The following is a 25682-nucleotide window of genomic DNA, read 5'->3' as shown; positions in this document are numbered from 1 at the left end:
GGTAATATAACTTCGTTATATTTTTAAAATGATTCGTTTCGAAAATTAATTTCCTAGAGCGCGTTTAGTAAAAATAGTGAATAGTACTTGGAGATTTTATCCGCGTAGTAGCACAATAAGCTTGGAATATTGGAGACTTGTACTATGGTCCTAAAATAGGTAATCTTATGAATAAATATTCAAGTGATAGTTAATAGTGCAATCGTTATAAGAATTTCTCGGAAGTTTCGCGTTATAACGTTAAATTTGACGGTACGCGTTTTCACGCGCGACTTCAATTGAGGGACTTTAGACCCTTATTTCGGGACAATTAAGAGTGAATAATATTTACATGAATATATATGCCTTGGAGGTTTAGTGCACTAGTGAACCAAACGCGCGAGGAAATCAAGCCGTAATCGCACCAAACGGCCCCTAATGAGAGTTGACTTTTGGGTGAATTACCACCACTTATTTCACCTTCTCTTGGAAGCTAAAGGAAGTCAGATTTCCCTCCATTTTCTCTCTCCTCACAGCCGACCAAACACCCTCCTCTCTCTAACACATTTGCTTCAAAATTTCTGCTCACTAATCTCACTCAAAACCACCCCAAATCATCTCCAAATTTAACCAAACTTGCACCACACCTAGCTTGACACTTGAGGATCATTTTGAGCTGCAAACAAGGGCTGGAAATCACGGTTTTTCTGGGGTAATAGAGGGCCGAAATTTCTGATTGAACACCAACCCAAAGTAAGTGATGATCCACTCTTGGAAACTTGAAGTTTGGAAGCTATCTTACCTTGTTAAGTTCATGCATGCATTTGGTTAGCTTGTATATGGTGTAAAAATGTGATTGTGGGCTCTTTGAATTCCCACACTTGGGTTTTTGTTGCTGATTTGATGAGTGATGGTGATTATATTGTTGGTTTAGTGGTTATAATGATGCATTAGTGGTGGGTAATTAGTAGAAACTTCATTGGGTGTAAGAAGCAAAAACTTCCGATTTTGCCCCTGCCATGTTCGGCCATTTTAAGGCCAGTTTTTAATGAACTAATGGCTTGAATTGGATGCCTATATGATGTATTAGAGGTGTGGAAAATTTCATTGGAAAATATTGAGGTTTGATTGAGCAAATGAATTTTTTTGAGAAACCAGCAAATCTGGAAAACTGATTCGCGTATGTCTCTGACCAGCAGTAGTATTTTGGCTATAACTCTGTCCTCGGATGTCGAAATCATGTGCCGTCGGTGGCGTTTGAAACTAGACATTCCTAGCTTTAATTTGGTATATAATGCACGTTCTGATTCTTTGTGAGCAAGCCGAACCAAATGTTTTAAATTCGCTGTCCTGTTGCTCTGTTCATCTGGAATGAAGTGTTCAGGCAGCAACTTGATGCCCGATTTTGAACCAGATGGGTGCCGAATTTGGAAACGATTTCTTCTGTGATATTTTAACTCTATGAATGTATTTTCCAACGGCGTAAGCCATGCTCGATTTCGAGCTATATTGACTGAGTTGTGACTGAAACAAGTGGACTGCTCTGTTTTGGAAAACCCTAATGTTTGGACTGGTTTGGAACAAAATCTTGGAGTGAACTTGTTAGTTGATGTTCTTGATATTAAACACTTACCAAAGGTATTATGGATGTTTCTTAGGCCTTTATTTCACAAATGAACCATGGTTGGATAACTTTCTTGGTTAAACGATTGGAAATTTGGAAAATGAAAGTCAAAGGCAGATTGCCTTAGGATTTTTCTTGAACTTTGGTTGGCTAATTAACTACCTTGCCGAAGGTATTTTTCCCCGAAATTCGATAGAGAGATACTTTCCATATAGTATTGAAATACTGCCAATTTTAGTGCCAATTCAAGTTCGTTTCGATACCCAATTGAATTACTTAAGTTAGAGGTTCAAATCTGGAAAATTCTCATCCAGTCTTGAATTTGCTCAACTTCGGGCTACCGTATCTCGGTACTCGAAACTCCGATTCTTGATCCGCTTGTTTTGTTATAAACTTCACTTGCAACACTAATTGAGCTGCAAAATTCAGAGGCCGGTTTGCAACGTGTGAATCGTGCCGAATTTCCAAAGTTGGCCGAAATCCAACTTAATTCTGCCATGAAAACCCACCCTGCGTCTTCAAGCTCATTTTTGACCACTTTTCACTTCGATTCATGGAAAAGTGTCTTCTAGGAACTTATAGTACTCTCTAAGAGGTTTCCAACGGTATAAAGTTTTCCAATTCTCGACTTATACCGAGCGAGTTACGATTTTTCAAGGATTCATCATAAAACTGAAAAATTTTCCAATTTCAAAGAAATAGAGTTTTTCAAGAACTCTTTATTCTTTTGATATTCTTAAAACGTTTTGCTTACGATTTTCATGATAAAAACTCAAATAATATTGTACATAATAAAAGGCAAGTTGAACCTCGATTTACGTGTAATTGAGGTTCCTTTTTGCGAAATAATCCTTAGATTGTACTAGTGTACAATCTTCTTGATAAGTGGGTTAATTGTGTGATTATCCACTGTTAATTGCCAGGCGCACAAGGAGACCTTCAAGAGGATCTCACCGTGGACACTTGAACTCCCAGAAAATAATTCTTATTGAATTGCTCGGTGAGTGTCAAGTGTGTGAATTTTGATACTTGTTTATTTGTGGTATTTGTTGAAAGTTTTAAAAATAAGGGCGGGTGCGTACTTTATCGCACTCGTTCTAATTTCAAATGAATGAATGAAATGTATTGAATGAATGAATGAAATGCAATGTTATGTCATGAATGCTTATGTCGTTGGAGTGAACCTCCTCGACTTTCAAATGAATGGGGGACGCCCAAACTCATAGGCCGTCCTTAGACTCGAGCCAGCAATGGGCTTGGTCGGGGATTTGGGCGAGCCATGAGATACATATAAGCTCGACCTAATAAGAGGTCTTGCTTGGCATACTCGTTGAGTATCGCCCAATAATGGACATTGTGGGCCCTTGGGGTGTACGGTGGACGGAGGAAAGAAAGTGGTGATCTACGGAAATGGAAATACCGACCCGGTTGACAGGAGGGTCAATGCGGGAAAGTATACGAATGACATCGACAGAGCGAGTGGAACTTAGCTCCTGAGAGCTACTATATCCTTGAATTGTTTCTGATTTACTTTTCCTGCTCGAATGATTGATTAATGAAATATCCTGTTTTATTTAATGAATTTGGGATTGCTATTTGAACAAAGTGCTTGCATGTGTGTTCTTGGCCTCACGAGCGTTTTGCTCACCCTATAGATTTGTTTTCCTTAACAGGATTGGACTTGGAGAAATGTTGGAGAAACCCCTCTTGGCGTACTCTTGTTTTAGGGTTTCCGTTACACTTTGGGGCTAGACTTGTGATTGATGTATATTTTGAATATTGATGTATTTCGAGATTTCGATGTAATGATTGGGCAGATGTTGAATATTGATAAGCTTGAAAGCTTACGCACTGATTGTATTTATGGTATTTAATCGTAACGTCTAGTGTTGTATTAAGCTTGGACGGAAATTGCTTGAGTCCTGGCGAGAGCTGGGCAGGCGTCCCGCGGATACCCTTTGGTTCGCCTTAGGGAGAAGTGGGGGCGTCACAGTTGGTATCAGAGCTTAGGCTTTAGATCTCTGTAGTGTATCCTAGGCTTAAATGTTTAGGATGCCGGACTGTGGAACTGGTTGGAAAGTTAAGTGACTGCTCGTGGGAACGAAAACTAGAACTTAGGTTTGGATTAGTGGATGATAAGGAGTCTTAATCTTGTGTGATACATGTGGGATAATATGGGGTGATCAAATCCAGTTTATTCAGTGTATTTGGTCCCATTTAAGCTTTTAATCTTAGTTGTAAGTTACGGAAAGTAATGGTGGCATTGCACCGTCTTGGAGACGCGTTATGGTAACCATGGCCGTGAAGGGCCTAGGGAAGGGCTCGTTGGAAGTGTGATCCAACTCGCCGAACTAGTATGATATGTTATTTCCAAAGGACTTACTCGTGCCCAAGTAATGGAGTGTTTATAGTGGCCGATCATCGGAAGTGGCTATTTGAGGAAAATAGGGTGATTCAAGGGGATAATCGAGAACCGAGGGCGATTGTGGATGTCTAGACTACTAGAATTCCTGAAGTGGAGATTGAGATATTTAAGGAGCGAGGAAGACAAAAGCTCCTTGTGAGAAGCTTTAAAAAGCTAAGAATCGACTTGTGGGGTAGTGTCCGAAATTAAAGACATGATGGATAAGTCGATGGCTGGGTGTATTATCTTGGTTGAACAAGTGGAGAATGACAAGATATTCGATAAGGGACATGAGATTTAAAACTCCTAGTGCTGGAAATGGAAATGATCCTACGGAGGTAATTAAGACTTTTGGCTCCGCCAATCACTAAGTTAGTGATTTAAACTATTTTAATAGTTTTGCCAAAGATAGAAGGGGTGGCACTCGCTTAAAGGCCTTTGCATTTTGTATCTTGTTTCACAATGTTTCCTACCTTTTGAGGCAATTAAACGTTACTCATGGCATGATTGACTTTACTGTTTCATGATTTCAAATCCATGATTGGGTTGTACCCATTTGCGATTATTTTGGTATCTTCCCTTTTTATTCTTGTATTTGTTGGCGTGATAAAGGTATCACTTTTCAAACTCCGTTTATATGCACTCACTTTATGTCATGCCTTTAAATATGTTAAATTTATGGGTGACCAAAAGAGTGAAAAGGAGTGAGGGTGAGGGATTAAGCAACCCCAAGCTCAAGGAGACGATTATAGAGTGACTGCTGGACTGGATCAAAACCCTAGAAATGAATGAAAATAATCGTGTAGTTATTGCTATTAATCAGACGATTGATGCCCTAGCATGATTAGTGGAGCACTAAAACCCTAAACCAATCAACCAACCTAAGAACCAAGTAAGGTTGAGGAGTTGAGCAATTCTTGAAGTTCGCTCCATCTAAGTTTCACGGAGAATCTAATCTCGAAATAGTAGGATCGATTTAAGGGAATCAAATAAGGTACTAGTGAAAACAAGATATTAGAGTTTCTTCTCGAGTAACTTATAAGTAAGTATTGGAGAGTGAACTAAGACTTGAAAATTTTATATTAAGGAATATGGTCCCTGCATCTGGTTATGTTTGTAAGTAATGATAACAATCTCTTGGAGACTTAAGAACTCGCCGTATTAAGCAGAGGATAGTTAAGATTGGTATCCCGGGGTAACTTATAAGCAAAAGAATGAAAGAGTACCATGACTCGAGCTTCCATTATGAATAGTTACTTATTTTGATCCTCTGATCTACCTGGCAGGCTAGCATTTGACTTAAACCAACCGGCAAGATGACAACTTTGGAGGAAATGCTTAAGGAAATGGATATTCTTCGAAATGAGGTAGAATTTCAAAGAAAACTAGCTGAGTACTGGGAAGGACGGTGGAAACAAGAATATGCAGAGAAAATTGAATTACTACGCCAGAATGTAGAATTAGAGAAGAAATGCAAAGAAAATCCTCGAACTGGCCAAGCCGCCACTTCTCATGCACATTGTGGATACTGCGGCAAGGTTAACCACGTTGAGGCCGAGTGCTGGAGAAAGCAAGGAAAATGTTTTAAGTGCGGTAGTACCGAGCATAAGTTTTCGAATTGCCCTGGTAATCCTATCAAAAAGAGAAAATACTCAACAGCCAGCTAGGCCGCTATAAAGCAATCAAGTGCCAGATGGAAGTAATTAGTACTAATGTTTATGAAGGGGGTTCTAGTAGTGAAAGTTTTACGAGTGAGGATGTTTTGACTACACTCGAGGGATAGGGGTTGTAGTACCCTAGACTAGACTAGCACTTTTGGAAATTTAACCTTGTGGAAAAGGGAAAGGTCTTTTGTTTTGTATCTTGGCAATTTGGCACGTTTTGCTACGATCTTATTGTTTCCCTTTTTCCTTTTGAAATGATTTGATAAATCTATTCCAACTTGATGTACCTATTATGATCATTATGACATATGAAACTTTACTCCGCTTTTGATTTGTTTTACGACTTACATGTATATTCAAAATCTTGCTCACACTTTTAGACTTATCATAAGACACGAACGGTATTAGACATGGTCGAGGTTGTGCTTGAGAATATAGACCACCCTAAGGTCTGGAGGCGACTAGGGACCGTGACCAAATCGGGAGCTTGGTGTTGAAGTTGGAATCCAATGTTTGGTTACCAATTTGATATATTAATACTGTGAGACTTGGGTTAGTGAAAGAAAATCTTTGGTAGATTTCCGAGCATAATGATTGAGGAGTCAGATATCACATTTGGAATGGAAACTTGAGGGTATATATATATATATATATACAATAACGAGACTTGAACGATGTGTCCACTAAGAGCAAATGCTCCATTGTCTCACGTAGTCGGAAAATTTCGACCAATGGCAAGGAGCCGTGATATTATTCAAGTTGAATTTAAAGTAGAGCTATTACCAGTTGAGGACTCTAGAGACTGATGTGTTAAAATCACCTCCAATTCAAGAAAGAGACACTTTGAACTTTCAATTACGCCATTGGGTTGACCAATGCACTAGTAGCAACTATGACCTGAATGCATTGGGGTTTTAGATCGTAATTGGATTAATCTGTGGTAGCATTATTGATGATATATCGGTATACTCTAAGGTTTGAGAAGATCATGAAAGGTACTTGGAGATGTTTTACAAACCCCAAGAATGCACAAACTTTCGTTAAGTTCGGCAAATGTGAGTTCGACTGGAAGGAAATAGCCTTTCTAGGTTATACAATATCTAAGGAAGGAATTATTGTTGACTCAACTACAGTAGAAGTTGTTTAAGAGGAAACGACTAGAAAATCCTACCGAAATTTGGAGTTCTTGATGGTAGTCGAACCTTTCCTTTGGTTTGATCAAGGAATTTTCTAAGAGTGCAAGACTTGGCAAGTTATGTGGGATTTTAAATGTGAGGAGGAATTTTGAAAGTGGAAAAAAAAAATGTTTAATCGATGCACTTGTGTTAGCCTTACCAAGCTGAGGAGGCAGTATTGTGATTTATATAGATGTTTCAAATGATAGTTTACAATGTATACTACTGATGCATGACGAGGTGATTGTGCATACTTCTGGAAAGTTAAGATATCACGAGAGAAAGTAGCCAACTCATGATTTGGAGTTAGTGGCTGTGATATTCGCATTAAAGAAGTACAAACATTTCCTATATGAGGTAGACAGGAAGCCACTTAAGCTACTATCCGATTGGGAAGTTAAATTGCATTTTGGTGATCAAAAACTTGATTGTTAATTGGGCGGATAGAAACTATGAGATAAGAATTGGAAAGTGTAAGTTATTGACTAACTTGCTAAGCATGACTATTGAGGGATGTGATATTTTTCTAAGTTTGAATTTCGAGGACGAAATTCCTTTTAAGGAGGGGAGGATGTGAGGACCCGAAAAATTTCTTATTTTTATCAAATATTAACCGTTTAATTAAGTATTTAACCACCTGTTTCTCCCAAATAATTTATTACGACCATTTTAAATCCATTCGTATGGAATAATGTCTTCATTATGTTTTTGAAATGTCCCGTTAACAACTTCAATTTTCGGAAGGATTGTTTAAGTGAGAAATAATGAACACGAGTGTTTCAAGGTGATATTGTATTCGAGAGTATGATTATCCTGGGGAAATTAAGAACGGACAATAGCAGATTAAGAAAAGTTAATCGAGAATCAAAGGTGAATAAGTTCTAGGTGAGCATATATTACTCACGCGTGGATAGTTTTCCAAAAGACGCATGGATACAAATTTATTGGAGATTTGCGGAGTTAATACTCGACTCATGTAAAGACTCGTAAAACTCCTATTAAAACCCTAATTTGAGCTTATTTAATTATTTACTTGTTCATTTATTCCGAGTATTATTTTCTAGACCTATTGAACCTAAATACATGGTAATATAACTTCGTTATATTTTTAAAATGATTCGTTTCGAAAATTAATTTCCTAGAGCGCGTTTAGTAAAAATAGTGAATAGTACTTGGAGATTTTATCCGCGTAGTAGCACAATAAGCTTGGAATATTGGAGACTTGTACTATGGTCCTAAAATAGGTAATCTTATGAATAAATATTCAAGTGATAGTTAATAGTGCAATCGTTATAAGAATTTCTCGGAAGTTTCGCGTTATAACGTTAAATTTGACGGTACGCGTTTTCACGCGCGACTTCAATTGAGGGACTTTAGACCCTTATTTCGGGACAATTAAGAGTGAATAATATTTACATGAATATATATGCCTTGGAGGTTTAGTGCACTAGTGAACCAAACGCGCGAGGAAATCAAGCCGTAATCGCACCAAACGGCCCCTAATGAGAGTTGACTTTTGGGTGAATTACCACCACTTATTTCACCTTCTCTTGGAAGCTAAAGGAAGTCAGATTTCCCTCCATTTTCTCTCTCCTCACAGCCGACCAAACACCCTCCTCTCTCTAACACATTTGCTTCAAAATTTCTGCTCACTAATCTCACTCAAAACCACCCCAAATCATCTCCAAATTTAACCAAACTTGCACCACACCTAGCTTGACACTTGAGGATCATTTTGAGCTGCAAACAAGGGCTGGAAATCACGGTTTTTCTGGGGTAATAGAGGGCCGAAATTTCTGATTGAACACCAACCCAAAGTAAGTGATGATCCACTCTTGGAAACTTGAAGTTTGGAAGCTATCTTACCTTGTTAAGTTCATGCATGCATTTGGTTAGCTTGTATATGGTGTAAAAATGTGATTGTGGGCTCTTTGAATTCCCACACTTGGGTTTTTGTTGCTGATTTGATGAGTGATGGTGATTATATTGTTGGTTTAGTGGTTATAATGATGCATTAGTGGTGGGTAATTAGTAGAAACTTCATTGGGTGTAAGAAGCAAAAACTTCCCATTTTGCCCCTGCCATGTTCGGCCATTTTAAGGCCAGTTTTTAATGAACTAATGGCTTGAATTGGATGCCTATATGATGTATTAGAGGTGTGGAAAATTTCATTGGAAAATATTGAGGTTTGATTGAGCAAATGAATTTTTTTGAGAAACCAGCAAATCTGGAAAACTGATTCGCGTATGTCTCTGACCAGCAGTAGTATTTTGGCTATAACTCTGTCCTCGGATGTCGAAATCATGTGCCGTTGGTGAAGTTTGAAACTAGACATTCCTAGCTTTAATTTGGTATATAATGCACGTTCTGATTCTTTGTGAGCAAGCCGAACCAAATGTTTTAAATTCGCTGTCCTGTTGCTCTGTTCATCTGGAATGAAGTGTTCAGGCAGCAACTTGATGCCCGATTTTGAACCAGATGGGTGCCGAATTTGGGAACAATTTCTTCTGTGATATTTTAACTCTATGAATGTATTTTCCAACGGCGTAAGCCATGCTCGATTTAGAGCTATATTGACTGAGTTGTGACTGAAACAAGTGGACTGCTCTGTTTTGGAAAACCCTAATGTTTGGACTGGTTTGGAACAAAATCTTGGAGTGAACTTGTTAGTTGATGTTCTTGATATTAAACACTTACCAAAGGTATTATGGATGTTTCTTAGGCCTTTATTTCACAAATGAACCATGGTTGGATAACTTTCTTGGTTAAACGATTGGAAATTTGGAAAATGAAAGTCAAAGGCAGATTGCCTTAGGATTTTTCTTGAACTTTGGTTGGCTAATTAACTACCTTGCCGAAGGTGTTTTTCCCCGAAATTCGATAGAGAGATACTTTCCATATAGCATTGAAATACTACCAATTTTAGTGCCAATTCAAGTTCGTTTCGATACCCAATTGAATTACTTAAGTTAGAGGTTCAAATCTGGAAAATTCTCATCCAGTCTTGAATTTGCTCAACTTCGGGCTACCGTATCTCGGTACTCGAAACTCCGATTCTTGATCCGCTTGTTTTGTTATAAACTTCACTTGCAACACTAATTGAGCTGCAAAATTCAGAGGCCGGTTTGCAACGTGTGAATCGTGCCGAATTTCCAAAGTTGGCCGAAATCCAACTTAATTCTGCCATGAAAACCCACCCTGCGTCTTCAAGCTCATTTTTGACCACTTTTCACTTCGATTCATGGAAAAGTGTCTTCTAGGAACTTATAGTACTCTCTAAGAGGTTTCCAACGGTATAAAGTTTTCCAATTCTCGACTTATACCGAGCGAGTTACGATTTTTCAAGGATTCATCATAAAACTGAAAAATTTTCCAATTTCAAAGAAATAGAGTTTTTCAAGAACTCTTTATTCTTTTGATATTCTTAAAACGTTTTGCTTACGATTTTCATGATAAAAACTCAAATAATATTGTACATAATAAAAGGCAAGTTGAACCTCGATTTACGTGTAATTGAGGTTCCTTTTTGCGAAATAATCCTTAGATTGTACTAGTGTACAATCTTCTTGATAAGTGGGTTAATTGTGTGATTATCCACTGTTAATTGCCAGGCGCACAAGGAGACCTTCAAGAGGATCTCACCGTGGACACTTGAACTCCCAGAAAATAATTCTTATTGAATAGCTCGGTGAGTGTCAAGTGTGTGAATTTTGATACTTATTTATTTGTGGTATTTGTTGAAAGTTTTAAAAATAAGGGCGGGTGCGTACTTTATCGCACTCGTTCTAATTTCAAATGAATGAATGAAATGTATTGAATGAATGAAATGCAATGTTATGTCATGAATGCTTATGTCGTTGGAGTGAACCTCCTCGACTTTCAAATGAATGGGGGACGCCCAAACTCATAGGCCGTCCTTAGACTCGAGCCAGCAATGGGATTGGTCGGGGATTTGGACGAGCCATGAGATACATATAAGCTCGACCTAATAAGAGGTCTTGCTTGGCATACTCGTTGAGTATCGCCCAATAATGGACATTGTGGGCCCTTGGGGTGTACGGTGGACGGAGGAAAGAAAGTGGTGATCTACGGAAATGGAAATACCAACCCGGTTGACAGGAGGGTCAATGCGGGAAAGTATACGAATGACATCGACAGAGCGAGTGGAACTTAGCTCCTGAGAGCTACTATATCCTTGAATTGTTTCTGATTTAATTTTCCTGCTCGAATGATTGATTAATGAAATATCCTGTTTTATTTAATGAATTTGGGATTGCTATTTGAACAAAGTGCTTGCATGTGTGTTCTTGGCCTCACGAGCGTTTTGCTCACCCTATAGATTTGTTTTCCTTAACAGGATTGGACTTGGAGAAATGTTGGAGAAACCCCTCTTGGCGTACTCTTGTTTTAGGGTTTCCGTTACACTTTGGGGCTAGACTTGTGATTGATGTATATTTTGAATATTGATGTATTTCGAGATTTCGATGTAATGATTGGGCAGATGTTGAATATTGATAAGCTTGAAAGCTTACGGACTGATTGTATTTATGGTATTTAATCGTAACGTCTAGTGTTGTATTAAGCTTGGACGGAAATTGCTTGAGTCCTGGCGAGAGCTGGGCAGGCGTCCCGCGGATATCCTTTGGTTCGCCTTAGGGAGAAGTGGGGGCGTCACAGTCCGAACCTTCCGGACGTCCGATGGCTCTTTATGAGCGTCCGACATAGCTTCCTTCTTGATGTTCTTTCTTCTTTCGGACGTCCGACAGATTCCTTTCGGCCGTCCGACATGAGTGTCCTGTTTCCTTTTTGATGTTCTTTCTCCTTTCGGACGTCCGACAGTTTCCTTTCGGCCGTCCGACCTGTTTGTCCTGTTTTTGCTTCTCCTTTTGGTTGTTTTGCATTTCATGACACATTCGAACCTGATTCTAAACACAAACACTTATATTTGAAGAAAGTTAGATAAACATTTCAAAGTACCAAGAATAACACACTTGACGTACTAACAAGACAGTATCTTTGATTGGAACAAAACAATGACTAAATTCATTCATATTATTTCAATCTTGTTTGCCACATCCAAAGCATCGTAGACCGAAGTCAATTAAACATATGCTTTCTTTGTTTCATCAGGCCTGATCTAAGTGTTCACTTTCTTGGTCTGTATAAACAAACTTTTGTGATCATCAAAACCAAGAATAACACTTCCATTTCTTCACCTGGCTTGGCCTTGCATCATAGAGAGAAGAGCTCACAATTTTCCTAATTTTAAACTTTGCCAAAATCTTGAGATTTCATCGATGGTTTTGGAAACTATTCCATACATGGGCTCACTATGGAAGCTTGAAGAAGTTGATGGAGTTGTTTTGGAACGGGTAGCTTTGAGGAGCTATCTTTCCTGAGTTTATGAGGTGAGTTACTAAGAAAGTACCCTTTTGTTTTAATAATGATATATTAGTGGGTTTTTGTATTTAAATATGTTGTATTGTGGATGATTTTATGATTTTAAATAAAATTGGACCAATTTCTGATTTATTGGGGAATTTTTTGATTTTATATGATTATGTTATGTTGGTCATGGAATGATAGCTAGTTGTGGTGTAAAATGGAGCTTGTATATGTTGGATATGATTGTTTGCGGAAAATTTCTGGTTTGTGCGGAAATTCCGATTTTAGAGTTTAATTTGGGGCTTTCTTATGGATTGGTTGTAAAGTCCCTAATTGGCTTTTATTGAAGGGTATTGTGGCCCTAATTGGAATTGTTTTATTGTTTATGAACCGTATGTGTAATTGTGGTTGGTAAGATGCAACTTGCAATTTTTATTGTAGGTTGGAAAATAAAGAAATTAAGGGGAAATGCTGTCCGATCTTTGAGGGCGTTTGATTGCTTTGAGTTTAAGTTGAAGGACATGGACTTGATCAAGGAACTGCATATGATGGATGAGGTACATGAGCTGTGGTTGGTGAGTGATCCCAAAACTGTACCAAAGCTACTTTTGAACGTTTTCTTGCATTGTTTACTCGATTGCATATATCATGTGTACTTGCACATTAGTTCATGACATGATTTGGCTTCAATGAGTTCTTGGGAAGTCCTGTGCTTAGCACCAATGTCTCCACCACTGTTTACTGTTTATCTGGAGCACCAATGGCTCCCTATCACTGTTTCACAATTAACTGATCAATTTGAGCGATGGATGTAAAGTACAATGATTTTACTGGCTCACGAGAGCAATAAACGTACACTTGATTTTTGATTCATGGCATCATTGAAATGAACTATTGTGAAACTGATTTGAATTCTGATTTGACTGATTACTCGCTGAGTTTCTAGTTCACCCCAAAACTATTTTATTCCCTTCCACAGGACTCGAGGCGAAGGAGGAGCTTGTAGTACTTATTCATGTGATTGCATGGATTACCTCATGTACAGTTTGAATTCGCACTCTTCTTGTGTAATAGCTAGGGTTATTTGAATGTTTAGAGTGGATCGGATATGTGTGTAAGTTCCACGCTTGGGAACTAGTTTCTGCTTCGCTTATGATATGTAAATTTGTGGAACCATTGATGTATATTTGATATTTATATTGCAATTTGTTTGAGAACTGTAGTGAGTGATTGAGTCCCGGCGAGAGATGGACAGGCAGTCCGCCGAACCCTTTGGTATGCCATAGGGGGAGAGGGGCCGTCACAGTTGGCCGTCACAGTTGGTATCAGAGTTTAGGCCTAAGATCTCCGTAGTGTATCCTAAACTTAAAATTTAGGATACCGGACTGTGGATCTGGTTTGAAATGTGAGTGATTTCTTGTAGGAATGAAAAATTTGATAAGTGAGATTAGAGTAACTCTTACTGCTTGCTTGGAAGTGCTTGTTTGACTTTTGTGGGATATCTTGATCTGATTAGTACAAGTTGGAATGTCGAGGAAGACCGGATTGCCTTGGAATTTTGAAAAAAATTATTTTACCGTTGCCTTGAATCTGGAAAAGAATCCGGCCGGAAATCCGGCCAGATTCCGACCGGATTGTGACGTGTCACAGTCGGTCATCAACTTTGTCTGGCTGTTGTCTTCACTCTTATCCAACTTTTGTCCAAAATATCTTCCATTTCTTCACCTGGCTTGTCCGTGCATCATAGAGACAAAAGCTCTCAATTTTCCTAGTTTTAATCTTTGCCAAAATCTTGAGATTTCATCGATGGTTTTGGAAACTACTCCATACATGGGCTCACCATGGAAGTTTGAAGAAGTTGATGGAGTTGTTTTGGAAGGGGAAGCTTTCAGGTGCTATATTTCCTGAGTTTATGGGGTGAGTTACTAAGAAAGTACCCATTTTGTTTTAATAATGATATATTAGTGGGTTGTTGTGTTTAAATATGTTGTATTGTGGATGATTTTATGATTTCAAGTAAAATTGGACCAATTTTTTATTTATTGGGGAATTTTTTGATTTTATATGATTATGGTATGTTGGTCATGGAATGATAGCTAGTTGTGGTGTAAAATGGAGCTTGTATATGTTGGATATGATTGTTTGCGGAAAATTTCTGGTTTGTGCGGAAATTCCGATTTTAGAGTTTAATTTGGGGCTTTCTTATGGATTGGTTGTAAAGTCCCTAATTGGCTTTGATTGAAGGGTATTATGGCCCTAATTGGATGTGTTTTATTGTTTATGAATCGTTTGTGTAATTGTGGTTGGTAAGATGCAACTTGCAATTTTTATTGTAGGTTGGAAAATAAAGAAATTAAGGGGAAATGCTGTCCGATCTTTGAGGGCGTTTGATTGCTTTGAGTTTGAGTTGAAGGACTTGGACTTGATCAAGGAACTGCATCGGATGGATGAGTTACATGAGCTGTGGTTGGTGAGTGATCCCAAAACTGTACCAAAGCTACTTTTGAACGTTTTCTTGCATTGTTTACTCGATTGCATATATCATGTGTACTTGCACATTAGTTCATGACATGATTTGGCTTCAATGAGTTCTTGGGAAGTCCTGTGCTTAGCACCAATGTCTCCACCACTGTTTACTGTTTATCTGGAGCACCAATGGCTCCCTATCACTGTTTCACAATTAACTGATCAATTTGAGCGATGGATGTAAAGTACAATGATTTTACTGGCTCACGAGAGCAATAAACGTACACTTGATTTTTGATTCATGGCATCATTGAAATGAACTATTGTGAAACTGATTTGATTTCTGATTTGACTGATTACTCGCTGAGTTTCTAGTTCACCCCAAAACTATTTTATTCCCTTCCACAGGACTCGAGGCGAAGGAGGAGCTTGTAGTACTTATTCATGTGATTGCATGGATTACCTCATGTACAGTTTGAATTCGCACTCTTCTTGTGTAATAGCTAGGGTTACTTGAATGTTTAGAGTGGATCGGATATGTGTGTAAGTTCCACGCTTGGGAACTAGTTTCTGCTTCGCTTATGATATGTAAATTTGTGGAACCATTGATGTATATTTGATATTTATATTGCAATTTGTTTGAGAACTGTAGTGAGTGATTGAGTCCCGGCGAGAGATGGACAGGCAGTCCGCCGAACCCTTTGGTATGCCATAGGGGGAGAGGGGCCGTCACAGTTGGCCGTCACAGTTGGTATCAGAGTTTAGGCCTAAGATCTCCGTAGTGTATCCTAAACTTAAAATTTAGGATGCCGGACTGTGGATCTGGTTTGAAATGTGAGTGATTTCTTGTAGGAATGAAAAATTTGATAAGTGAGATTAGAGTAACTCTTACTGCTTGCTTGGAAGTGCTTGTTTGACTTTTGTGGGATATCTTGTTCTGATTAGTACAAGTTGGAATGTCGAGGAAGACATTCTTTTAAGGAGGGGAGTTTGAGATGCTCGGAAGAAGGAAAAGGAAAAAAAATTCTGGTTCGCTTTGTTTTTGGCCAATCCAGCCGGAAATCCGACAAGTTTTTGGCCGGATACCTGGCCGGATTGCCTTGGAATTTTGAAAAAAATTATTTTACCGTTGCCTTGAATCTGGAAAAGAATCCGGCCGGAAATCCGGCCAGATTCCGACCGGATTGTGACGTGTCACAGTCGGTCATCAACTTTGTCTGGCTGTTGTCTTCACTCTTATCCAACTTTTGTCCAAAATATCTTCCATTTCTTCACCTGGCTTGTCCGTGCATCATAGAGACAAAAGCTCTCAATTTTCCTAGTTTTAATCTTTGCCAAAATCTTGAGATTTCATCGATGGTTTTGGAAACTACTCCATACATGGGCTCACCATGGAAGTTTGAAGAAGTTGATGGAGTTGTTTTGGAAGGGGAAGCTTTCAGGTGCTATATTTCCTGAGTTTATGGGGTGAGTTACTAAGAAAGTACCCATTTTGTTTTAATAATGATATATTAGTGGGTTGTTGTGTTTAAATATGTTGTATTGTGGATGATTTTATGATTTCAAGTAAAATTGGACCAATTTTTTATTTATTGGGGAATTTTTTGATTTTATATGATTATGGTATGTTGGTCATGGAATGATAGCTAGTTGTGGTGTAAAATGGAGCTTGTATATGTTGGATATGATTGTTTGCGGAAAATTTCTGGTTTGTGCGGAAATTCCGATTTTAGAGTTTAATTTGGGGCTTTCTTATGGATTGGTTGTAAAGTCCCTAATTGGCTTTGATTGAAGGGTATTATGGCCCTAATTGGATGTGTTTTATTGTTTATGAATCGTTTGTGTAATTGTGGTTGGTAAGATGCAACTTGCAATTTTTATTGTAGGTTGGAAAATAAAGAAATTAAGGGGAAATGCTGTCCGATCTTTGAGGGCGTTTGATTGCTTTGAGTTTGAGTTGAAGGACTTGGACTTGATCAAGGAACTGCATCTGATGGATGAGTTACATGAGCTGTGGTTGGTGAGTGATCCCAAAACTGTACCAAAGCTACTTTTGAACGTTTTCTTGCATTGTTTACTCGATTGCATATATCATGTGTACTTGCACATTAGTTCATGACATGATTTGGCTTCAATGAGTTCTTGGGAAGTCCTGTGCTTAGCACCAATGTCTCCACCACTGTTTACTGTTTATCTGGAGCACCAATGGCTCCCTATCACTGTTTCACAATTAACTGATCAATTTGAGCGATGGATGTAAAGTACAATGATTTTACTGGCTCACGAGAGCAATAAACGTACACTTGATTTTTGATTCATGGCATCATTGAAATGAACTATTGTGAAACTGATTTGATTTCTGATTTGACTGATTACTCGCTGAGTTTCTAGTTCACCCCAAAACTATTTTATTCCCTTCCACAGGACTCGAGGCGAAGGAGGAGCTTGTAGTACTTATTCATGTGATTGCATGGATTACCTCATGTACAGTTTGAATTCGCACTCTTCTTGTGTAATAGCTAGGGTTACTTGAATGTTTAGAGTGGATCGGATATGTGTGTAAGTTCCACGCTTGGGAACTAGTTTCTGCTTCGCTTATGATATGTAAATTTGTGGAACCATTGATGTATATTTGATATTTATATTGCAATTTGTTTGAGAACTGTAGTGAGTGATTGAGTCCCGGCGAGAGATGGACAGGCAGTCCGCCGAACCCTTTGGTATGCCATAGGGGGAGAGGGGCCGTCACAGTTGGCCGTCACAGTTGGTATCAGAGTTTAGGCCTAAGATCTCCGTAGTGTATCCTAAACTTAAAATTTAGGATGCCGGACTGTGGATCTGGTTTGAAATGTGAGTGATTTCTTGTAGGAATGAAAAATTTGATAAGTGAGATTAGAGTAACTCTTACTGCTTGCTTGGAAGTGCTTGTTTGACTTTTGTGGGATATCTTGTTCTGATTAGTACAAGTTGGAATGTCGAGGAAGACATTCTTTTAAGGAGGGGAGTTTGAGATGCTCGGAAGAAGGAAAAGGAAAAAAAATTCTGGTTCGCTTTGTTTTTGGCCAATCCAGCCGGAAATCCGACAAGTTTTTGGCCGGATACCTGGCCGGATTGCCTTGGAATTTTGAAAAAAATTATTTTACCGTTGCCTTGAATCTGGAAAAGAATCCGGCCGGAAATCCGGCCAGATTCCGACCGGATTGTGACGTGTCACAGTCGGTCATCAACTTTGTCTGGCTGTTGTCTTCACTCTTATCCAACTTTTGTCCAAAATATCTTCCATTTCTTCACCTGGCTTGTCCGTGCATCATAGAGACAAAAGCTCTCAATTTTCCTAGTTTTAATCTTTGCCAAAATCTTGAGATTTCATCGATGGTTTTGGAAACTACTCCATACATGGGCTCACCATGGAAGTTTGAAGAAGTTGATGGAGTTGTTTTGGAAGGGGAAGCTTTCAGGTGCTATATTTCCTGAGTTTATGGGGTGAGTTACTAAGAAAGTACCCATTTTGTTTTAATAATGATATATTAGTGGGTTGTTGTGTTTAAATATGTTGTATTGTGGATGATTTTATGATTTCAAGTAAAATTGGACCAATTTTTTATTTATTGGGGAATTTTTTGATTTTATATGATTATGGTATGTTGGTCATGGAATGATAGCTAGTTGTGGTGTAAAATGGAGCTTGTATATGTTGGATATGATTGTTTGCGGAAAATTTCTGGTTTGTGCGGAAATTCCGATTTTAGAGTTTAATTTGGGGCTTTCTTATGGATTGGTTGTAAAGTCCCTAATTGGCTTTGATTGAAGGGTATTATGGCCCTAATTGGATGTGTTTTATTGTTTATGAATCGTTTGTGTAATTGTGGTTGGTAAGATGCAACTTGCAATTTTTATTGTAGGTTGGAAAATAAAGAAATTAAGGGGAAATGCTGTCCGATCTTTGAGGGCGTTTGATTGCTTTGAGTTTGAGTTGAAGGACTTGGACTTGATCAAGGAACTGCATCTGATGGATGAGTTACATGAGCTGTGGTTGGTGAGTGATCCCAAAACTGTACCAAAGCTACTTTTGAACGTTTTCTTGCATTGTTTACTCGATTGCATATATCATGTGTACTTGCACATTAGTTCATGACATGATTTGGCTTCAATGAGTTCTTGGGAAGTCCTGTGCTTAGCACCAATGTCTCCACCACTGTTTACTGTTTATCTGGAGCACCAATGGCTCCCTATCACTGTTTCACAATTAACTGATCAATTTGAGCGATGGATGTAAAGTACAATGATTTTACTGGCTCACGAGAGCAATAAACGTACACTTGATTTTTGATTCATGGCATCATTGAAATGAACTATTGTGAAACTGATTTGATTTCTGATTTGACTGATTACTCGCTGAGTTTCTAGTTCACCCCAAAACTATTTTATTCCCTTCCACAGGACTCGAGGCGAAGGAGGAGCTTGTAGTACTTATTCATGTGATTGCATGGATTACCTCATGTACAGTTTGAATTCGCACTCTTCTTGTGTAATAGCTAGGGTTACTTGAATGTTTAGAGTGGATCGGATATGTGTGTAAGTTCCACGCTTGGGAACTAGTTTCTGCTTCGCTTATGATATGTAAATTTGTGGAACCATTGATGTATATTTGATATTTATATTGCAATTTGTTTGAGAACTGTAGTGAGTGATTGAGTCCCGGCGAGAGATGGACAGGCAGTCCGCCGAACCCTTTGGTATGCCATAGGGGGAGAGGGGCCGTCACAGTTGGCCGTCACAGTTGGTATCAGAGTTTAGGCCTAAGATCTCCGTAGTGTATCCTAAACTTAAAATTTAGGATGCCGGACTGTGGATCTGGTTTGAAATGTGAGTGATTTCTTGTAGGAATGAAAAATTTGATAAGTGAGATTAGAGTAACTCTTACTGCTTGCTTGGAAGTGCTTGTTTGACTTTTGTGGGATATCTTGTTCTGATTAGTACAAGTTGGAATGTCGAGGAAGACATTCTTTTAAGGAGGGGAGTTTGAGATGCTCGGAAGAAGGAAAAGGAAAAAAAATTCTGGTTCGCTTTGTTTTTGGCCAATCCAGCCGGAAATCCGACAAGTTTTTGGCCGGATACCTGGCCGGATTGCCTTGGAATTTTGAAAAAAATTATTTTACCGTTGCCTTGAATCTGGAAAAGAATCCGGCCGGAAATCCGGCCAGATTCCGACCGGATTGTGACGTGTCACAGTCGGTCATCAACTTTGTCTGGCTGTTGTCTTCACTCTTATCCAACTTTTGTCCAAAATATCTTCCATTTCTTCACCTGGCTTGTCCGTGCATCATAGAGACAAAAGCTCTCAATTTTCCTAGTTTTAATCTTTGCCAAAATCTTGAGATTTCATCGATGGTTTTGGAAACTACTCCATACATGGGCTCACCATGGAAGTTTGAAGAAGTTGATGGAGTTGTTTTGGAAGGGGAAGCTTTCAGGTGCTATATTTCCTGAGTTTATGGGGTGAGTTACTAAGAAAGTACCCATTTTGTTTTAATAATGATATATTAGTGGGTTGTTGTGTTTAAATATGTTGTATTGTGGATGATTTTATGATTTCAAGTAAAATTGGACCAATTTTTTATTTATTGGGGAATTTTTTGATTTTATATGATTATGGTATGTTGGTCATGGAATGATAGCTAGTTGTGGTGTAAAATGGAGCTTGTATATGTTGGATATGATTGTTTGCGGAAAATTTCTGGTTTGTGCGGAAATTCCGATTTTAGAGTTTAATTTGGGGCTTTCTTATGGATTGGTTGTAAAGTCCCTAATTGGCTTTGATTGAAGGGTATTATGGCCCTAATTGGATGTGTTTTATTGTTTATGAATCGTTTGTGTAATTGTGGTTGGTAAGATGCAACTTGCAATTTTTATTGTAGGTTGGAAAATAAAGAAATTAAGGGGAAATGCTGTCCGATCTTTGAGGGCGTTTGATTGCTTTGAGTTTGAGTTGAAGGACTTGGACTTGATCAAGGAACTGCATCGGATGGATGAGTTACATGAGCTGTGGTTGGTGAGTGATCCCAAAACTGTACCAAAGCTACTTTTGAACGTTTTCTTGCATTGTTTACTCGATTGCATATATCATGTGTACTTGCACATTAGTTCATGACATGATTTGGCTTCAATGAGTTCTTGGGAAGTCCTGTGCTTAGCACCAATGTCTCCACCACTGTTTACTGTTTATCTGGAGCACCAATGGCTCCCTATCACTGTTTCACAATTAACTGATCAATTTGAGCGATGGATGTAAAGTACAATGATTTTACTGGCTCACGAGAGCAATAAACGTACACTTGATTTTTGATTCATGGCATCATTGAAATGAACTATTGTGAAACTGATTTGATTTCTGATTTGACTGATTACTCGCTGAGTTTCTAGTTCACCCCAAAACTATTTTATTCCCTTCCACAGGACTCGAGGCGAAGGAGGAGCTTGTAGTACTTATTCATGTGATTGCATGGATTACCTCATGTACAGTTTGAATTCGCACTCTTCTTGTGTAATAGCTAGGGTTACTTGAATGTTTAGAGTGGATCGGATATGTGTGTAAGTTCCACGCTTGGGAACTAGTTTCTGCTTCGCTTATGATATGTAAATTTGTGGAACCATTGATGTATATTTGATATTTATATTGCAATTTGTTTGAGAACTGTAGTGAGTGATTGAGTCCCGGCGAGAGATGGACAGGCAGTCCGCCGAACCCTTTGGTATGCCATAGGGGGAGAGGGGCCGTCACAGTTGGCCGTCACAGTTGGTATCAGAGTTTAGGCCTAAGATCTCCGTAGTGTATCCTAAACTTAAAATTTAGGATGCCGGACTGTGGATCTGGTTTGAAATGTGAGTGATTTCTTGTAGGAATGAAAAATTTGATAAGTGAGATTAGAGTAACTCTTACTGCTTGCTTGGAAGTGCTTGTTTGACTTTTGTGGGATATCTTGTTCTGATTAGTACAAGTTGGAATGTCGAGGAAGACATTCTTTTAAGGAGGGGAGTTTGAGATGCTCGGAAGAAGGAAAAGGAAAAAAAATTCTGGTTCGCTTTGTTTTTGGCCAATCCAGCCGGAAATCCGACAAGTTTTTGGCCGGATACCTGGCCGGATTGCCTTGGAATTTTGAAAAAAATTATTTTACCGTTGCCTTGAATCTGGAAAAGAATCCGGCCGGAAATCCGGCCAGATTCCGACCGGATTGTGACGTGTCACAGTCGGTCATCAACTTTGTCTGGCTGTTGTCTTCACTCTTATCCAACTTTTGTCCAAAATATCTTCCATTTCTTCACCTGGCTTGTCCGTGCATCATAGAGACAAAAGCTCTCAATTTTCCTAGTTTTAATCTTTGCCAAAATCTTGAGATTTCATCGATGGTTTTGGAAACTACTCCATACATGGGCTCACCATGGAAGTTTGAAGAAGTTGATGGAGTTGTTTTGGAAGGGGAAGCTTTCAGGTGCTATATTTCCTGAGTTTATGGGGTGAGTTACTAAGAAAGTACCCATTTTGTTTTAATAATGATATATTAGTGGGTTGTTGTGTTTAAATATGTTGTATTGTGGATGATTTTATGATTTCAAGTAAAATTGGACCAATTTTTTATTTATTGGGGAATTTTTTGATTTTATATGATTATGGTATGTTGGTCATGGAATGATAGCTAGTTGTGGTGTAAAATGGAGCTTGTATATGTTGGATATGATTGTTTGCGGAAAATTTCTGGTTTGTGCGGAAATTCCGATTTTAGAGTTTAATTTGGGGCTTTCTTATGGATTGGTTGTAAAGTCCCTAATTGGCTTTGATTGAAGGGTATTATGGCCCTAATTGGATGTGTTTTATTGTTTATGAATCGTTTGTGTAATTGTGGTTGGTAAGATGCAACTTGCAATTTTTATTGTAGGTTGGAAAATAAAGAAATTAAGGGGAAATGCTGTCCGATCTTTGAGGGCGTTTGATTGCTTTGAGTTTGAGTTGAAGGACTTGGACTTGATCAAGGAACTGCATCTGATGGATGAGTTACATGAGCTGTGGTTGGTGAGTGATCCCAAAACTGTACCAAAGCTACTTTTGAACGTTTTCTTGCATTGTTTACTCGATTGCATATATCATGTGTACTTGCACATTAGTTCATGACATGATTTGGCTTCAATGAGTTCTTGGGAAGTCCTGTGCTTAGCACCAATGTCTCCACCACTGTTTACTGTTTATCTGGAGCACCAATGGCTCCCTATCACTGTTTCACAATTAACTGATCAATTTGAGCGATGGATGTAAAGTACAATGATTTTACTGGCTCACGAGAGCAATAAACGTACACTTGATTTTTGATTCATGGCATCATTGAAATGAACTATTGTGAAACTGATTTGATTTCTGATTTGACTGATTACTCGCTGAGTTTCTAGTTCACCCCAAAACTATTTTATTCCCTTCCACAGGACTCGAGGCGAAGGAGGAGCTTGTAGTACTTATTCATGTGATTGCATGGATTACCTCATGTACAGTTTGAATTCGCACTCTTCTTGTGTAATAGCTAGGGTTACTTGAATGTTTAGAGTGGATCGGATATGTGTGTAAGTTCCACGCTTGGGAACTAGTTTCTGCTTCGCTTATGATATGTAAATTTGTGGAACCATTGATGTATATTTGATATTTATATTGCAATTTGTTTGAGAACTGTAGTGAGTGATTGAGTCCCGGCGAGAGATGGACAGGCAGTCCGCCGAACCCTTTGGTATGCCATAGGGGGAGAGGGGCCGTCACAGTTGGCCGTCACAGTTGGTATCAGAGTTTAGGCCTAAGATCTCCGTAGTGTATCCTAAACTTAAAATTTAGGATGCCGGACTGTGGATCTGGTTTGAAATGTGAGTGATTTCTTGTAGGAATGAAAAATTTGATAAGTGAGATTAGAGTAACTCTTACTGCTTGCTTGGAAGTGCTTGTTTGACTTTTGTGGGATATCTTGTTCTGATTAGTACAAGTTGGAATGTCGAGGAAGACATTCTTTTAAGGAGGGGAGTTTGAGATGCTCGGAAGAAGGAAAAGGAAAAAAAATTCTGGTTCGCTTTGTTTTTGGCCAATCCAGCCGGAAATCCGACAAGTTTTTGGCCGGATACCTGGCCGGATTGCCTTGGAATTTTGAAAAAAATTATTTTACCGTTGCCTTGAATCTGGAAAAGAATCCGGCCGGAAATCCGGCCAGATTCCGACCGGATTGTGACGTGTCACAGTCGGTCATCAACTTTGTCTGGCTGTTGTCTTCACTCTTATCCAACTTTTGTCCAAAATATCTTCCATTTCTTCACCTGGCTTGTCCGTGCATCATAGAGACAAAAGCTCTCAATTTTCCTAGTTTTAATCTTTGCCAAAATCTTGAGATTTCATCGATGGTTTTGGAAACTACTCCATACATGGGCTCACCATGGAAGTTTGAAGAAGTTGATGGAGTTGTTTTGGAAGGGGAAGCTTTCAGGTGCTATATTTCCTGAGTTTATGGGGTGAGTTACTAAGAAAGTACCCATTTTGTTTTAATAATGATATATTAGTGGGTTGTTGTGTTTAAATATGTTGTATTGTGGATGATTTTATGATTTCAAGTAAAATTGGACCAATTTTTTATTTATTGGGGAATTTTTTGATTTTATATGATTATGGTATGTTGGTCATGGAATGATAGCTAGTTGTGGTGTAAAATGGAGCTTGTATATGTTGGATATGATTGTTTGCGGAAAATTTCTGGTTTGTGCGGAAATTCCGATTTTAGAGTTTAATTTGGGGCTTTCTTATGGATTGGTTGTAAAGTCCCTAATTGGCTTTGATTGAAGGGTATTATGGCCCTAATTGGATGTGTTTTATTGTTTATGAATCGTTTGTGTAATTGTGGTTGGTAAGATGCAACTTGCAATTTTTATTGTAGGTTGGAAAATAAAGAAATTAAGGGGAAATGCTGTCCGATCTTTGAGGGCGTTTGATTGCTTTGAGTTTGAGTTGAAGGACTTGGACTTGATCAAGGAACTGCATCGGATGGATGAGTTACATGAGCTGTGGTTGGTGAGTGATCCCAAAACTGTACCAAAGCTACTTTTGAACGTTTTCTTGCATTGTTTACTCGATTGCATATATCATGTGTACTTGCACATTAGTTCATGACATGATTTGGCTTCAATGAGTTCTTGGGAAGTCCTGTGCTTAGCACCAATGTCTCCACCACTGTTTACTGTTTATCTGGAGCACCAATGGCTCCCTATCACTGTTTCACAATTAACTGATCAATTTGAGCGATGGATGTAAAGTACAATGATTTTACTGGCTCACGAGAGCAATAAACGTACACTTGATTTTTGATTCATGGCATCATTGAAATGAACTATTGTGAAACTGATTTGATTTCTGATTTGACTGATTACTCGCTGAGTTTCTAGTTCACCCCAAAACTATTTTATTCCCTTCCACAGGACTCGAGGCGAAGGAGGAGCTTGTAGTACTTATTCATGTGATTGCATGGATTACCTCATGTACAGTTTGAATTCGCACTCTTCTTGTGTAATAGCTAGGGTTACTTGAATGTTTAGAGTGGATCGGATATGTGTGTAAGTTCCACGCTTGGGAACTAGTTTCTGCTTCGCTTATGATATGTAAATTTGTGGAACCATTGATGTATATTTGATATTTATATTGCAATTTGTTTGAGAACTGTAGTGAGTGATTGAGTCCCGGCGAGAGATGGACAGGCAGTCCGCCGAACCCTTTGGTATGCCATAGGGGGAGAGGGGCCGTCACAGTTGGCCGTCACAGTTGGTATCAGAGTTTAGGCCTAAGATCTCCGTAGTGTATCCTAAACTTAAAATTTAGGATGCCGGACTGTGGATCTGGTTTGAAATGTGAGTGATTTCTTGTAGGAATGAAAAATTTGATAAGTGAGATTAGAGTAACTCTTACTGCTTGCTTGGAA

At 38.7% G+C, this 25682-nt stretch overlaps 1 long non-coding RNA gene across 1 annotated transcript; it reads left to right on the top strand.

Moving 5' to 3' along the window:
- Positions 1-418: 418 nt before the first annotated feature.
- Positions 419-3450, top strand: LOC140014000 (uncharacterized). The gene is made up of 2 exons (XR_011820850.1): positions 419-732; positions 2527-3450. It is a non-coding gene; the product is annotated as an uncharacterized lncRNA (long non-coding RNA).
- The last annotated feature ends 22232 nt before the right edge of the window (positions 3451-25682 follow it).

The sequence above is a fragment of the Coffea arabica genome, chromosome 9c (genome assembly GCF_036785885.1).
Source record: "Coffea arabica cultivar ET-39 chromosome 9c, Coffea Arabica ET-39 HiFi, whole genome shotgun sequence".
In the NCBI taxonomy this organism is placed as follows: Eukaryota; Viridiplantae; Streptophyta; class Magnoliopsida; order Gentianales; family Rubiaceae; genus Coffea; species Coffea arabica.
This window is presented reverse-complemented; position numbering and strand designations above follow the sequence as displayed.